Raw genomic sequence first — 14,652 nt, 5'->3', positions numbered from 1 at the left:
GGTGTACGCATGCTGTCCAAGTGAACCGTAAAATTTCGCTCTCCTTCATTATCGGAATAATCTTTCACATGCGCAATAAAATACCCTCCTCACGTGCTGTTGCTAGATGAGTGCTTGGCAAACTTAATGTAATGCAACCTATGGCTGCTTCGTATAACATCAGCTTAGGAGGTGCACGCTCAGTATTTGCTACATCAACAATTTAAGCATGACCAGTGCGCCCTCTCGGAAAGGCCAACAGACCGTGGTGGGCATGAGGGCACGAGACACATAATCCTTTACGATGGCAAAAGCTATGTCGGAGAAAAATTGGGAACTGGCAGTCAAACTGCGGGGACGTTCATTCGAACGCAATTTGGAAACTTACAAGATGTTGACACGTCTAAGACCACCAAAGGAATCAGTTGAAAATGACAAGGGTTATCGTATGGCTGTGTTGCAGGTGCTCCGGCTTGTGGTATGAATGCTGCCGTGCGTAGCTTTGTGCGAAACTGCATTTATCGTGGTGATACCGTATTTGGTGTACACGATGGTATTGAGGGTCTTATTGCTGGTAACATCAAAGAAATGGGCTGGTTGGGTGGGTCAAGGTGGTGCTTTTCTTGGTACTAAACGAACGCTGCCCGAAGGAAAAGTTAAGGACTGCTGCACGTCTCAAAGAATTCAAAATTCAAGGTTTTACTTGCGATTGGTGTTTTTGAGGCTTATCATGCTTGTGGTCCAATCTCGGATCAACGTCCTAACTATCCAGAATTTTGCATCCCAATGGTTGTAGTACCATCGACCATATCGAATAATGTTCCAGACACTGAATTTTCACTTGGTTGCGATACTGGTTTTAAATGAAATCACAGAAATCTGTGATCGTATACGTTCATTCGGCGCAAGGTACAAAACGTCATGTATTCGTTATTGAGACCATGGGTGGCTATTGCGGTTATTTTGGCTACTTTGGCTGGTCTCGCTGGTGGCGCTGATGCTGCATATATTTTTGAGGAAAGGTTCTCTATAAAAGATCTGCAACGAGATATCATATGGCATCAAAAATCCCTGAAGGTGTACAACGTGGTCTGATTTTGCGTAATGAGAAGGCGTCCGAAAAGTACAATACGGATTTCATTCACCGCCTCTACTCGGAAGAAGGCAAAGAGTTATTCTCTTGTCGTATGAATATTTTAGGTCATATGCAACAGGGCGGTTCACCAACACCATTCGATCGTAATATGGGCACTAAGATGGCTGCCAAGTGTGTTGATTGGCTAAATTCGCAAATTAAGAATAATATACAACCAGATGGTACTGTTCGTTGTGAGAGTAGCGATTCAGCCTGTCTACTTGGTATTGTACGTCGTCTGTATCGATTCACGCCATTGGCCGATTTTGATTGCTGAAACTAATTTCGAGCAACGCATACCTAAAACACAATGGTTGCTCAAACTACGTCCGCTTTTAAGAATCTTGGCGAGACATGACTCGGCCTACGAGGAGGAGGGTATGTACATCACTGTCGAAGAAGAATGTGCTACAGATGCAGTTGCTTTAGCTTCTAAATATTTGGCGACATCAAAACCACAGCTAGGCAGCAATCTACTAGTCGTAATTAAAAGCAAGCCACTTGTATTGTAGTCGCTACTACTCGACAGCATAAAAATTGTAAAAACACACACGAACAAAAAAAACATAAAGTAAACGCTATTATTTTACAGCACGGTATTTACTATCATCAGCGAACCCCCCCCCCCCCCCCCCCCCCAGACCGTATTTGCTAATGCGTTTTGTACAAATTGTGTTTCTCTTATGCATAACTCACTAGAACACAATTAAATTCTAAGTTTTATTACCTAACTGAGAATTTATTGCCTGCATCGTATCGTCATAACGCCCACCACGATCATTACCACGACCACCTCGCTGGAATTCCATACGCAATCTATAGCCATCATCATCCAAACCATCCCAAACATTTGCTGAAATAATATACATATCGCTTGCAGTATACTCACGTTAAATCCCCTTTCATCGTTTTAGGTACCGAGTAAGAACGAGGTGTTTCTGCCACTTTTTTTGGTTTTTCGTGTCCGCCGCAATGTTGACACGCAGTGGAAAATGTAGCTGCTTAACCGAAAACAAAAAAAAAAACCAATCAAAATGCAAATACAAGCGCCACGGTGATTTAATTGATGATAATTCGCAAAGTTATGCTGCCTAAATTAAATAAATAAAAGATAATGATTATCAATCGAAACTAATTTCCAAAAGTTCAAATACTTACCCTTTTTTTGTTCTTTTTCTCCGATATGCGTACGCACGCCTCGCTCAGTGATGAAGGAAAGAAACGGCACCGGCAAAATCGTGAGATGTAATCCCGTTGTGCCAATTCATAGGAATTTTCCATTCAACACACAGAATTATTATCAGTCTACCAGTTATGTATATACACAGGTCTGCCTATTTGGGTATATGCACGGATTAGTGCTACACAAAATGTGCAATCAGTACCGAAAACCGCAAAACATCACAATCGGGACTGACGCTTTTTTTTTGTATTTTTACCAATACGGGCATCTACTGCAGTACCAAGCAGTCATACACAACAAAGGAATTCAAAAAAAAAGGGAAACCAAAACAAAAACAAACCTCTCCTTGCACAAAAAATTTTACATTTTTTTTACAAAGACATTTTTTTGTTGTTTTTTTTACCCTTTCCGGTTTTTGGGTACTGTTTTCTGGCTGGGGGCAGGACTTGTTGGTTTTCAACAACAAATGTCACAAAAGGTCATTATAAGGGCTCGGTACAAAAACAATCCGAGTCCCGAAAATAAAAGAATCCCGACACGACAAAATCCCGAAATTGGAAGAAGTCAACTGTTTCTAACGGCCTATTGTGCTATTGCCCCAGTGACCTAGTGTTTTTTTCAAGGGCAAGCAAATACATATATGTATATATATACTCGCACACCACAAATTCACCATACCAGCTGTCAGCTAACCAAGAAATACACGACAGGGTTGCATGCAATCTCAGAACGGTACGTGCAGATAGAACACGTCGTGGAGAACGCATCGCCAATCTGCATGCAAGCACCGGCAGTTGGTACACTTTCGAGTTTAATTACGATTTTCGCTATTCGTCATGAGGTGTCGCACAAAATTAAATCCATACCTTCGTCAGCCTCTACGCTTCGTTTTAAACTCGGTTTATTCATCTATTTTAACGTACGTTTGTTAGCAAAACAATACGCATATCACGAAAACAAGTAATTTCGCGCGGGTGGCTTGGAATCACGTCCGTTCCAACCTCCCACACACCGCAATCTTGCTGGTTTTGTTGAAATGCATAAGCTGCTCGAAATCACAGCACTAACTACCTTGCAAAAACGCTCTCGTCATTCCACGTCATTTGACTAGTCATTTTACGGTGATAGGTTATATTCGTAGTCACATTTGCATGGGCGTGGGTAAGTTTTGTGACCAAGTGTTTTGTAGGGTAAAAATATAGTACACAACTGACGAAATACATACGCTGCAGCGAAAACGCGCATCACCCAACCAACCTCACGGCCACTCGCCCTGGCTCATCCATAAAATGCCACAGTCGACCTGAGAGCGACACGACACGTTAGACGCTGGAACGGAGACCTCGACCTCTTCGTCCAGCCCAGAAAAACCTCAAAACCCTCGAGTCTGGAACGGAGACCTCTGCCTCTTCGTCCAACCAACAAAAAAAACGCAAATCTGGAATGGAGACCCCGGCATCTCCATCCGGAACGACAAAAGCCAAAGAATAACAAAAAATAGTGCCACTCTGGAACGGAGACCTCGGCCTCTTCGACCAGCCTTACTGGCCATCGACTATACACATATTACGTTCTGAATTTCTATATTTATGTATAATTCAATGGCAAGAAATATTCACTTAGAACTGTTCATAACCGCTAATTTTTTCATCTTAGCTCAGGTGGCATGCTAAGCAAGTCGGATAGGATTCCCGGCCATTTTGCATCGCCGACGAACTCCTCATTTTAGATTAAGTTTAGTGTGTAAGTCTTATATTCATTTTTTTTCGTTTCAGCGGAGGTCGTTGGCGGAAAACGATGTTGCGTATCGCAAGGGGGGCCGGCATGTTTAGGCAGGATGCCTAACTTTTCCGCATCTGTCTGCGACCCCCCAATGCAACTCTGCGAATTGATACTCGATACTCGAACTAATTTGTAACCACCCACACCATCACCGCCACATGCATGTGCATGCATGTACCTGCGCGTGTATGAGTGGTTTTTGTCAGCACTCATGCATATGCATGTCGGGGTTGATGTGTGGGTGCCTTTCCCCTCCAAAACGGAGGATGTTGCGGGTCAACGGTTGTAGCTTGCTATACAACCGGCCTCTCTGATTTCAACAGCCAACCAGCTAAAATCTGCCGCCAGCGATCTCGGCCGTATTTTTGCGTTTATTCAGGTAATATTGTAACTATTGCTAGTTTTACATTTACCCAATAAATCATATATATTATAACGAGAAATCTCGTCTATTTGCTTATTTTCTATTCCAACCCGCTTATTCCCACTGAGATCGGCCCCGGTGCGCCCACCTACCTCCAGGAGCACACGCACCCCGGCCGAACAAGCTGCTTATATTATTATTATTAGGCCTGGAAGCACTGCGACCTTTTTGCAGATCTATTATGCATAACCGTTCAGCCTAATTTTGTATGTGAAGGCTTTAGATGTATCTAAGTATCTCTTCAGGCTTTTTACTCCATATCACAAAGGGATTAAGAGTCACACATCCTAGATGGGAGAGTCTCTGCCTTGCCAGAGCGACGCATTCGTAGTGAATGTGAACCGGCGTTCCATCCTCCAGCTTACAGAAACGACAAATGTGAATATCGGATAGCTTTAATTTACTTAGGTGATATCGTAGACCACAGTGTCCTGTGTAGTACCCAGTGAGAGTTCTTAGATCCTCCCTGCTTAGATTAATGAGTTTGGCTGATACTTTCGCTGCCGGAAGTATAAACAGTTTAGCCTGTCTTTGTCCTCGGCAGCCAATCCAGTAACGTCTGAATATGTTAGCTGTGTCACTCCTAAAGCTGCTTTCACTGACAAGGCCTAAAAAAGGCATGTGACGCCAGAAGGCAGTGTACAATCATAATAACCGTCATGAGCCTACAGTTCCCTATTGGGAACAATTTCTCATATGTAATAAGGGCTTCAGTCATAGTTTTCGGAAATAAATAAGTAATCATCTGACTTTTACGTTCGAAGTTGTATACTTTCATAGACACTCGAAAAATTTTGGAAAGATTTTAAAGAGTGCGACTGCCACATATCAGCAACATGTTAGTCGGAACTGTTCTGATCGTGTGACGGGCAGTACCCTAATTGGAACCAGTTGAGAACAAGGAAAACTTCGCAAAAACGGTATGCCTTCAAAATATTTACAAAAGTAGAAGTGCATGATGTTTCAAAACACTATATACTCCACCCAGTATAGGAACAGAACTTCAGCATACGTACATACATATGTACATACTGTTACCGCTTGCACGATGACTCAACTCAAATGCAGCAACGCATTGACTCAGCAGAGTCAACAAATTTTTGCGTTAGTCATCATGCGCTCTTGTGCGGAATGGGAAATATGGAAGGCATTCGAATTCAGAAATGTGCAATGTTGCAAGATTCACGCACAATAAGCGTGCAGGGCAGCTGGCAACGATTAGGTGGGTGTTTTTATGCAGTTTTTTTTTTTGCCTACTCGACTCTACTTATACGTTTAAACAAATGTTCATCTAGTGCAGCGGTGCACTCGAGAGATGCGTAGAGCTTCGGAAAACTATTCGGCATTCACCTGCATATATGTTCATATGTCGTATGAGCACAGCGACAGATATTCAGTAAAGCGAGCAATCAATCTGTTTTCGCTTCTGTTTCAAGCAGTAATCATCTCATTCGTGAATTCTATGCTCAAATATACTCCATGTAAACACATACTACTACGAAGAAAGTTGCATTTGTACTCACAGATTTGCCTGGGTTGTGCACCACTGGCCTAGTGTAAAGGGAAGAAGTCAAAAGAGGAAAAAAGACCTCGGTGAGAAAAGCTATCAATTATATGTAATTGAATATCGTAGCTGAATAAATGAGAGACTTTGTTGAAATTATAATAAATGTGGTATATTGATTGTATGAATTTGAAAGGAGGGCTGTTATTGTCCTTTTGGAGTCAATTTTTTAAAGTAAAAGCTAGTGTATAAGCTCTATTGGGAGGTAGAAGTTGTATAGACTGATGACCTAGCTATTGCTTACAGAGGCAAATTCACTCAAATTTGTGTGACCTTATGCAGTTGGCAATGCGAGAGGTTTCCTTGTGGACCACCAAATGTAACTCAGCGTCAATTCCGATAAAATAGAGCTTGTCTGATATACTAACAGTGTAAAAACCAAGGGTAAACCTACCGGAATTAAATGGCAAAATTCCCGGATGTAGTTCTAGACAAAAAGTTTAACTGGAAAGATAACGTCACTCAGCGTCAAAAAAAGCGTTCTTCTCAAAGTAAACTGATCTACGTTCACCAGAAGTAATGCCTCACCAAAAGTAACAAGCAGCTGATCAATCATCGCCTATGTTCATATCGAGAACAGATATATGTATTTGATTCGCCCTCTAGACTTTTTATAGTGGAAAATATATTTCCGCTTCCACTTAATCTCTTATGGGCTACTAATTTATTCAATGACGATATCATTTTTAGTGGACATAATTTTGTCGCAGCATGGCGGCCGCATTGGTGTGATTGTAGCGTGCTCCGCTTACCACACCGACGATTCTGGGTTCACGCCCCAGGCAAAGCAACATCAAAATTTTAGAAACAAGGTTTTTCAATTAGAAAAAAATTTAAAATGTATTTCTGCCATGTAAATTTTTTCAGTGAAAACCTGTCTGCCTAGCAGATGCTGTTCCAAGTCGGTATTAAACAAATAGGTCCCGTCACATCAATTAGTAGGAAAATCTAAAAAGGAGCACGATCCAAATTGGAAGAAAAGCTCGGCCTAAAATTTATACGGAGGCTATTGCACCTTACTTTTTATACTCAGCGTGTTTTGCACACAGAGCATATTAACTTTGATTGGATAACGGTGGGTTGTACAGGTATAAAGGAATCGAGATAGATATAGACTTCCATATATCCAAATCATGAGTATCGAAAAAAAATTTGATTGAGCCATGTCCGTCCGCACGTCTGTCAGTTAACACGATAAGTTGAGTAAATACTGAGATATCTTCACCAAATTTGGTACACGAGCTTATCTGGACACAGAATGGATTGGCATTGAAAATTATTGAAATCGGATGATAACCACGCCCACTTTTTATATATAAAACATTTGGAAAACACAAATAACCTGATTATTTATTAATGATAGAATGCTAAAATTTTAACGAGTGGACTGATATTGAGGCTCTTGATAAAAATTTGAAAAAATGTTTAAAATGGGCGTGGCACCGCCCACTTGTGATAAAATAAATTTTACAAATATTATTAATCATAAATCAAAAATCGTTAAACCTATCGTAACAAAATTTGGCACAGAGGTCGCCTTTACTACAAGGAATGCTTCGAAGAAAAATTTACGAAATCGGTTAAGGACCACGCCCACTTTTATATAAAAGTTTTAAAAGGGTCGTGGACGAATAAAATAGGCTATATCTTTGCAAAAAAGAGCTTTATATTAATGGTATTTCATTTCCCAAGTGGATTTATAACAATAAATAGGAAAAATTTCAAATTTAAAAAAATGAGCGTGGTACCGCCCCTTTTATGACTAAGCAATTTTCTATGTTTCGCGAGTCATAACTCGAAGAAAAATTAACATATCGTAATAAAATAGTGTACACATATTTTCCTTATAGCAGAAAATATTTCTAGTAAAAATGGACGGGATCGGTTAAAGACCACGGCAACTTAGATACAAAACAAGTTTAAAAGGGTCGTAGATTAGAATAATAACCTCTAACTTAGCAAAAAATAGTTTTGAGTCAATGATATTTCACTTATCAAGTTTTTTTGTAAGAGGAAATGGGGAGACATTTTCTTTTAAACGTGCGGTGCCACGTGTTATATAGAAAAGTAATTTATCTGAAATGAAATGTACAATTGAAGCTCACGCTGAGTATATAATATTCGGTTACATCCGAACTTAGGCACCTTCATTTTAATTGTGCTGCAGTGGAAAGGCGGAGTAGGGCCTCCCTGACCTAGCTATTGTGAAGGATTACTTCAAAGCTATAAATTTCGACTTTAAGTAATGCGTGAATTAAATTTTGTACTACAAAAGCCTGCGGGATTTACGACAGACGATGAATGAAATCTCCAATGAAGTCTGTTGTTAACTTAAAGTAGACAATAGAAGACATACACATGTTAATAACGGTAAATAAAAATGTAAGGTTCTTTGTAATCACAATGAAACACACAAAAAATCCTTACTATGTGAGTTACAGCCAAGAAAGGGTTAAATGTGGGAAGGCAGTACCGCATTGAAAAAAAGAAGCCAAGAAAGAAATCACCTAAGAAATACGAGTAAAAAAAAAAAGATTGGCCAAAAAAAACAGGAATTAAATATAGCACCCAAATGAACTGAAAACGTGAGTTCAAATACCAAGGAAGCCAATAATTTTCAGAGATCTCCCGTGGTTGCTGTTTGGGTGAACATTTGATTTATATTTTGGCGCCTATTGATAAAAGGCAAAAAAATGTAGGGACAAAAATGATTCAAGCAATGTGAAAAGGAATGATGAAACTAACAATAGTGTGAAGAAAATTAGAATTAAAAGTGAAAAGCCATGAAAAGCATGAATGTAATGGACAATGGAAGAAAGTATGAGCAGCAAAGCCACCAAGACGTATAGAGGAAGGAGCATTGAAATTGAGGAAAAGAATATGCCGTGAATAAAGTCGGCTTTTTGGCGATTAACTAAAATGATACAAAAGGAAAACCTAAATTGTAAAATATCCATGCTTACATTTCAGTCACATGTGTACTTGCGTTTGTTCAAGAAAATAAATCAAACTATAACAATATGGGATCCCTGAAGAAGACACAATGACCCGTCGAAACGCGTAATGTAACAATTTTTATTTTGCCAACCAAACTTAAAAGTTAGTAAAGGGAAAAATCCTCAACACGAAACCTAAAAGAGATGAGATGTCAACAGTCATGCACGCGGTTAATATCTGCCGCTCCCAATAAGGTTAGGTTAGGTTGAACTGGCCGGTCAATAAAGGCCTAACATAGACTGAATATGTCCATAGTGTTACAAGATTTTGTTGACGACCAAACGGAAGAGCCCAAATCAGGTGCTAGGATATATGTTATAGAATAACCCCGTCCTATTGGCAAATACTAGCATTTTTCTAGAACCCAGCTTAATTGCTGCCTAATTATCTGACAACTCTGAAGCCCCTAATAGCTGGAGCCTTGACCTGGCAGGGGCAGGACATGAACACAGAACGTGCTTAACCGTTTATTCTTGCAGCTCTCCTACACATGCTGTTACTGACGAGGCCTAACTTATAAGCATGTGACGCCAGAAGGCAGTGTCCAGTGAGTATGTCCATCGTGAGCCTTAAGTCTTCTCTCCTCAGAGATATGAGCCTTTACACATTATCTTAGAAATTTTGCAGCCCCGCGCTTTTTTTTGTCCACGCCTTTCCTACTTGATGGATCATATGCAACTCCTGTCTCTTTTTGATTTCTCCCAAACGGACTGGGGCGTCTGTCGTCAACTCAGCGAGTGTTGTCCTCTCCTTTGCAAACTCATGGGCCTTTTCATTACCTTCTATGACCGGGAACCCAGTAAAGAGTACGAGTAACTTCTCCCAATAAACCTTAGATACCTATCTTCGGAAGCGTTATCAGCGGTTTCACCCTCTTAACACCTTTAGATTTGAAGATTTGAAGTACGAGTTGCTAGGATTTGGCAACATAGACAACCTGGTGCAGGCTGCGGTAGGATAAATGCAGCATAAGCTAAAAATTCAGGGTGCTTCATTGCATTCCCTGTAACTTACTCATCTTGTGCGCTCACTTGGGTTAGCATTCAAGCTGCATGCGATATCATAGTCATTCAGAGATTGCATTTGACTGTTTACCAGAAGAAGTAATTCGGGTATTCATGAATAAAACCCGATTTTCAGTAACATAAAAAAAATTATTTTAGTGCTATAGTCATCGGCGCAAGTTAAGAAGAGGGCTCAGTACGTAAATGGCTTCCAGGCGTAATCCTCAAAATGTACTTAGCCTCTTCTAGGACTGCTGGTAGTTATGCAATTCTAGAAACCTTCAGAGCGGAAGAAACATCACCCTCGTTCGTAAACACCGACGGCGGATAAATTTATGCCAACGATTAGCGAGCACGTAAAAACGACACTTTGGGAATTTCGTGATGGGCTGGGCAAAACGAGCTGGAGTTAATTCAAACAAAAACGGAACTTGTCCTTAATAATTCTCGATTCCAAAAATAAGCTGGAAAGAGAACGTAAAGGTTGGATCAAAGAAAGCTTTGGCAACAAATTACGCTTGCAAAATAGTTTATGGGAGGAACTGGAGGCGCTAGATAACAAGAGCAATAGACAGAGGGTTGGGAAGGTGAAAATACTAGCAAGCAGGAGCATCAAACAACGCATCTCAGGAAGGGTTAAATGTTATTTTTCACTTGATGTCTCTACAAGTGTCCGGGCGCGGATTTGCCGCGAAAGCGGCTCTACGACGAATATAATTCAGCATGTGAAATATAACAAAATACGGCCATGCGGCGATGTAGGATGGCATGACAAGGAGCGGCTGAAGGGGATCCCCCTAGAAAGGGGAGCTAGAGCGGAACAGTGCTCAACTCATCTGCAGCTTGATTAGTCGTATCGAATGCCTGACATATGCAGTGTCTTTCAGGATTTTTGATTCATTTTGTTTCGAACAGTAAATTGCTCTGAAAATTGCACAATTCCGAAACCGGTTTGCCTCCATACCAAATTTGACAAAGGATAACGAAAAATAGGTCCGGATAGAAAATGGAAAAGAAACTAGAGCTGAAAAGTTCTCAAGCCATATGCACCTAAAGCAGTCGTATCGAATTCTTGATTCCTGCAGTGTCTTCCCGGTTGGAGGTCTATGCCATAGACACCAATGCAACGATTTTTAATTAATTTTTTTTCGGATGCAAAATTGCACTGAAGATGGCACAACTCCGAAATCGGTTTGACTCCAAACCAAATTTGACAAAGTATGACGGAAAATAGTTCCAAAAACATTAAGTGACGATTTTGTCGACAACCTGGCCGCTTTAACGGCATTAGAATCCACCATGATACAGTTGGATATCGTGCAGAGGTATCTGGCCACGCTGGTATTTATACACCTTCTTTGTATCTCACTCTACCAAGTCCGCAATTGGAAGGAATGAACATGCAGATGAGATGGCCATGCAAGGTTCCGAAATAAACATAAGCGAGGTGTATAGAAAAATCGTAGTCTCATATAAGGACAACAGACTTACTGTGAACCAATCAAGAAGGTTCGTGTGGTCATATTTGGATAGCAAAGAAACTATCTTCTTTCTCAAGCTAAACAAATTTTGCAGTGAGAATATTTACGGGTGTCATCAGATGTCATTGCGTTATTGTACCATAGGCAGTGGCGCATACCAACAAGTTCCCTCTACAGAAGCTTTCAGCATGAGGAGTAAACGGATTTGATTCTCTTTACCGATGTCCAGCACTGTAAACAATACGAATTAGATTTCTGAGTTCCCGGTCTTTCGATAGTCTGGGAGAGGTTGGGAAAGTGAATCTTTCCCCGCTACATAATTTAATTAGGGAAAGCGTGGTACGTTGAAGACTACTAGGAAGTAATCTGGTTGGACGAATATGCCGCCACCTGCCACTCACTGGGGGCACTCGCAATGGAAAAAAATGGCTCCGAGCACAATTTATGGGAAACTTCCACTCTCGTGCCTTGGCGTAACATATCTTAAGGGGCACCATCTTGAGTTTTCTAGATTCATATATTTTTTTGATGTAAGTAATAACTCTTTCTGCTTACATTGAAATTCGGCTGGTCTTCATAAAAAATGTTTTAAAATTTTTGGGTTCCTAATGAAATGGTTACTGTGCGCGTTGACTCAAGCTATATACTGACCCTTAAATGTATTGGATGGTATACCTTTTCAACTTCAGTTGTATTTAAATTATCGTAAGTTCTTTTGACATCAAGCATCCCTTTTTTCACACGCACGCAACAACCGCACACACACACACAAACATGCTGACAGTTACAGATTATTATTTATTTTTTTGTTTCCAATTCTCGCCTACCTTTTTAATTCCCTTTATACTTATCCCTTATGATGAACTGTTTCCTTTTTATTTGGGCATCAGCATCATTTAGCTGGTGTTGGATTGAATTGGTGATGGCTTTTGTCCCTCAAAACCCTAAAAAAAAATAATCTGCAGTTGGCATTGATTGCCTTATTCTACGACGTGTTAGGGGCATATATATGTTTGTGTTCGTATATGTTTGCGTGGCTGTGTGAAAATGTTTATATTTATTTGGAATTGCATGCCTCTTAAATACTTACTTATCCTGTTTGTGGATAATCCAGCTGATATTTTCAGGGTGTTTGTTTTTTCATTTCGTTTCCCACATGCATTTATGGGCTTCTTTGTTGTCTTCAACTGAAACTGTTGGGTTTTTTTTTTTTTAATTGTTTATTTGATAATTTTGTTTAAAGGACTAATTTTGTTCTGTTTCTTGTACGCGCGGTCGAGGAAGGTTAGGTTTTGGTGGGTAGCCCTTCAAGGAAGAAAAAGGTACCATACTCGGATCATCTCGCTGTGAGGCTGCAAATATCCCCGGTCAGTGCATACAGCATGGATTAGTACACGATGTTAACATCAAACTTTCTACGAATCCCAGATGCAGTCAGATTTGGAAAGTATAAAATGCGTTCCTTTCTAAAGTTGGCGAGAGTCCTCATAGAATACTATGCTGTCGCGACGTGGCTTCGCATTCAAAATAAACGTATCGATAAATTTTCCAATTCATAATTAAATTTTTCGAACCCTGCTAAAAGGATTCCAAAATAGTCTAAAAATGATCCCGAAATGTACAAATAATCTCGAAATATTCTCTGCCATGTTACCAAAATGATTTCGAGATTGTCTGAAAATATTCCCGGAACGATCTACTTCTAATCTCTGAGGTATCAAGAAAAGGACTCGAAACAATCCTAAAATTATCTCCAAACAGTCGATAAAATGTTTCAAAATGGTCCCGGAATTAGCAACTGCATGACCCCAAAATATGTGATCGGGACTTAGGATGATATTTCTGGTTTAAATTTTGAACAGTAAGAATGATTTGCAGTTTCTGATAATAACACAACGTTTAGTTTAAATTTTGCTAATTCTTATAAAGCAGCCGATAGATTTGTTATTCCCAAAAGCTACTTCGGTAGCAAAATAACAAAACGTACTCAGCGATATGCTACGTAAGATTAAAAAAGCGTGCGTTGGAATTTCCCAAACTTCCCCTCGTAAATATTCTTGTCCATTGTGAGTGCTTTCAGTGAATGCCATGTGGCGCCACTTTTATCCAACCAGATTACTTCCTAGCGGTCCTCATCCCTTGTTTATGTGATGACCTTGAGAAGAAGCGGAAGATCCACCTTACCAACCTTAGCCAGACTTCCGAAAACACATGTGCTCAGAAATCTGAACTTTCTTACTTACACTCCTGAATATGGGCATAGAGGGTAACGAATCGAATCCGATTCCTCCTCCTCCTGACAGCTTCTGCAGAGGGAGCTTGTTGGTATACGCCACTGTCTGATCACTGATGCGATAGCGGAATGACATATTTTGGAACTGATTAGTTCTCTCAATGCAGACTTGATAAGCTTGAGAAATACGCTAGTTCTTTTCCCACCCAAACATGGCCATAAGTTCTTGATACCTCGCCATCAACCCGATCATAATCTCATATTCTTCGTTTTTCCCCAGAAAGTAACGCAGAGGAGGTCGAAGGAAGGTACGAAGCTGTCCGCTTCGCATATATAAAATACATTCTAATGCCCCTACTACAGTCTAAGCCGCTCTCCCACTTATCACTTGGAAGTCAGCGACCGCCGTGATATGGTCGGTGTCGTACGTTAGATAAGTTATGATCCCCTTAAGTCACCCCCTTGCCATCTTATCTAATATAGTCGCCGATCCGTGTTCGGTTGATTTCCAAATTCTGGATTCTCTTAGTAGTAGGGTCCTTTTCGCGTCCAAAACACTGTACTTCGTGATTTGCGGTGCTCTTTTTGTCTGCTAATATACATGACTCAACCCATCTAGTCGCCGTCAAATTATCGCTCATTGTGTCCTGAAATTGTCCCAACAATATTTGCCAAGTAATCCACATAGTCAAGCACAGTATTTCTGAACGCTCACATGGCTGGAGGTGTTAAGACGGCAGGTTTTCATTCCGAGATGGTGGGGAAATAAGAAGCGCGGCGGGATCAGCACGGCGGATGAGCGGCGTTATGGTACTGAGAAGTGGTATGGTAGGAATTGCGGTTTAGCGGGATTCACTTTGCCCTCAGTGA

At 40.5% G+C, this 14,652-nt stretch overlaps 1 protein-coding gene and 1 pseudogene across 3 annotated transcripts in view; one reads left to right on the top strand and one right to left on the bottom strand.

Moving 5' to 3' along the window:
* tei (teiresias) overlaps positions 1-2,364 on the bottom strand; it is a 574,056-nt gene extending 571,692 nt beyond the window's left edge. For all 3 annotated transcript variants that reach the window (XM_067771850.1, XM_067771849.1, XM_067771852.1), the window contains exons 1-2: positions 2,273-2,364; positions 2,004-2,205 (exon numbers count right to left, since the gene is read on the bottom strand). The gene's annotated coding sequence lies outside the window, so the exon portion shown is untranslated. The remainder of the gene's footprint in view (positions 1-2,003; positions 2,206-2,272) is intronic.
* LOC137245892 (ATP-dependent 6-phosphofructokinase-like) lies at positions 284-1,626 on the top strand (annotated as a pseudogene).
* Positions 2,365-14,652: the final 12,288 nt, after the last annotated feature.

Source organism: Eurosta solidaginis, chromosome 3 (assembly GCF_040869045.1).
Source record: "Eurosta solidaginis isolate ZX-2024a chromosome 3, ASM4086904v1, whole genome shotgun sequence".
NCBI classification, from domain to species: domain Eukaryota; kingdom Metazoa; phylum Arthropoda; class Insecta; order Diptera; family Tephritidae; genus Eurosta; species Eurosta solidaginis.
The sequence above is the reverse complement of the archived record's forward strand: the minus strand, read 5'-3'. Positions and strand labels throughout refer to the sequence as shown.